Below are 3,550 nucleotides of genomic sequence, written 5' to 3'. Positions count from 1 at the left end.
TATATATATATTTCCTCAGTGTATCATATAATTTTATATGTGATTATATTGGTGAAGTTTCCCTTCAGATTTATTGAAGTACAGCTTCCACACAGTAAGATTTACTAGGCGTATGCACAGGCCAATGAAATTTTGCAGTTGTTCACAGTTGCATGACTACCTCTACAATCAAGGTAGGAAATACAGAAAATTTCATCATTTCTTTCAGTACAAACCATCTTTATGACAGACTGTCATCCTGAAATTTTATACAAATGAATCTCATAATATGTAATCTTCTATGTTTGGCTGTTTTCACTCAGTACAATACTTTTATAGCTCATCCTTGTGTGTACCAGTAGTTTGTTTATCCCTGGAGGATAGGATCCTAATAGTATAGATATACTACAATCTGTTCATCCATTCATCAGTTGGTGAACATTAGTGGTTTTTAGTCCCAATTTTTAGTTATTTTGAACAACAAAATCATGAACATTCTCATACAAGTGCTTTTATGGACATTAAAAAAATCTCTGGATAAAACCTAGGAGTGGAATTTCTGGGTTATACGATAGGTGGGTTAGGTGTGGTAAGACACTACCACACTATTTCCTAAAGTGGCTGTATTATTTTGCCTTCCACCAGCAATGCATAAGAGTTCCAGGAGTTTCATGTCCTCATCAGTTCATGTTTTTATTTGCTTTAATTTTAATTTTCCTGGTGGATATTAGTGAAGTTTTAAGTTGCGGATCAGCATGTCACTAAAAATGATTTTCTACTGAAAGACAGAAAGAAGGTGGGTTTATTAATGCTCTTGGTCTGGTCAGCCACTAGCCCTGACTTGGAATATATAATTCCTGGTTTTACTATACTAGAATACTTTCCTTTTCATAAAGTGAAATATTAAAGTGTGTTGGTTTCAATTTGCTAATTTAAGTCTTGCCATTTTATACGTCCTGCTGTAAATCTATTTTATTGCATTCTGTGTCTTCTTTCATATCTTGGATAAAAATGCCTTTGTTTCCTTTCTGTTTAATAGACTTGGAAATTGTGTGTTTTCTTTCCTTCTTATGCTTGGAGTGAGTTGGTAATACACTTCTTTTGCTCATTTTTTCCTTAGTAAATGCTTACTTCTATGTTATATAAGCTCACCAGAACTGTTGGAAATGAATTGTTGCTAAGATGTATGCTATTGTGAGAAAACTTCCATTTCCTTCATGAGTAACTATTTCTCTTCTAAAGGTGAAGTTCTATTGAATGACAGGATGAATAGATATTTCCACAGAGATTGTTTAGAAGTCTGTACGGAGCTTCTGTGATGAGGTAGCTATCATCACACAGTATGTTGTGACTTTGAAGCAAGTGTTGTTGTCGCATTTGTCATAGAAGTAGGATATTTAAGAAATGTATTTTCTGACTTGTGGTTCTCTAGTGTTTGTAATTTACTGGAGCATGAAGCAAAAAACAAATACATAATCATGAAAATTGCCGAGTGACGTTGAGAAGAATCATTTCTGCCCTCTCCTGATGTTTCTCTTCCACAGGGAGAGACAACAGTCCTGTCTAGTACCTCCATGTTTCCCCTGGTGAGAGGGTAAAATGAGGTCGTTTGCTGACAGACATTTGTTTTTAGTCCACAAATCTTAATGAGCTGGAATGAAAATACCTGGGGACCCAAGGTAGAAGTACGGTCCTCCTGTTCTTTCTGGACCAGTGGCAAGCAGAGACCTCAGTAAGTGGACTGAAAGCATCTATTCAAACTTTGAGTGACCTGTTCCAATGTTTGGTCAGAAGGTAGGAAGGCAGAAAGCCCTTCTAGGTTTTTGTCATGAGCTACATCTCTTCTCTAGCCTTCACTAACAACGGTGGTGATATTTTGGTTTTAACTGCTGACTTTCTTGCCTTATTTCTCAGTCAACTCAGAACACATAGAGGGAACAGGGTGCCATGTATTAGAAGTTTACAAAGACACGACTTAAGTGGATCTTAAGTACTATATGGAATTAGGCCATGGTCATCTTTTCCTCGTAATTAAAATCTTTCCTTTTGCAGGCAAGCTCTAGCACTGGATTGTCAGGGTGGAAGGCTGTCTTCCTGTTCACCGCATTTGGTGTTTCTCTCTGTGGGAACACGTTTTGCACTGTTAATTTAAGTGCCAGCGTGTGCCTTGCTTTGACCAATGAGATGGGAGTGGAAGTATCAGGTGATAATTCTGAGCAGCATGAGTGAGTGAGTTTTCATTCAATGTTCCTTACTTCTGCAGTCATGGAAGTGAGTAGTAAAAGGGAGCCTCTACCAGCCTCAGCCCCAGAGTGAACTGGACGGAACGAAGTTCCATGCTCATTGGCTTTGAACCTGCAACATGCCTAACAATTAATTTATTGCCGTAGCTGTTGAGATTTTTTGGTTTGTCAGCATAGCATGTATTTATTTGGACTCGCACATAGTTCCTCTCTAGTAAAGATCAGAGTTTTGTGTCCATTGGTGATGGGTAAAGATAAGATGACGGTGGAGTGAGCAAGAGAAACGCAAGCTGAGAGACAGTGGGTAGTGGAAGGCAACAGGATAGTAAGCTGCATTGGATTGGTGGCGTCTGCGTGGCTGACCACTTCAAATCTATCGGGATACTGCGGATGATGTAGTTAGAATGCTGAACACATGCCCTGTGGTTAGAAAAATTTACAGTTCTTTACCAATGTTTATCCGTGTATTATTCTATTTAGCTATATTGTACAGGGCTTTTTAAAAAATCTTTTCTGTTTTCTTGTGTTTTTCTTTCACACACACAAATACCACATAAGAATTGGCAAGGCATTCATCCAAATAGAGAAATATTTACCAGTATTTTATAAGTGACAAGGTTGTCCAAAATTTTTTCTTAATTCCATTCCCATATTGTCACCACATCAAAACGCAATGCAAAATGGGCAGAAATTGAGCTTTATGATATTTATCTTGCTGAAGGCTTTGTCTCATTATTGGATGTTTCAGGAGTTTTTACTTCACCAAATAATTTAATAGTCTTAAACTGGATCTGCAGATACATTCATTGAAGGTCTTTTGGTTACTTATTAAACACACATAAAATTTTAAAGGCTTCTATTTTTATTTGCATAGTAATCTGATCCCTGGCTATGAAATTTCAGTAGCTGTATTTGAGTTTCCCTAGTTAAAAGTTAAATCACATGCTATGCAATATAAATAAAAGTTCTAAGTATCATCCACAGAGCAGCCAGGTATAAGAGCTGAGTCCTGCTCTGCACACAATATTTCAGGCAGGTTGAACTCAGAACAATTGAGTTGGTCATCAAACCAACAGTACTGAACAAACAAAAGAATAGAACATTACACAAGATGCACATACAATCTGTCTCAGGGTGAAAAACATCACATTTTCTTAGAAGTAAGTGCAATGGTATAGAATGAATACAATGAATTTTTTTGATTCATCACCATAGCAATAATTAAATTAAATGTACTTATTTAATATACATTCTGATAATCCTATAGATGAAATTCTACTAATGAGACAGGTTTAGAATTCTAGGGAATACTTTGTAAAAATTGAGTT

Source organism: Chinchilla lanigera, unplaced genomic scaffold, assembly GCF_000276665.1.
Source record: "Chinchilla lanigera isolate Chin_1 unplaced genomic scaffold, ChiLan1.0 scaffold00043, whole genome shotgun sequence".
In the NCBI taxonomy this organism is placed as follows: Eukaryota; Metazoa; Chordata; class Mammalia; order Rodentia; family Chinchillidae; genus Chinchilla; species Chinchilla lanigera.
The sequence above is the reverse complement of the archived record's forward strand: the minus strand, read 5'-3'. Positions refer to the sequence as shown.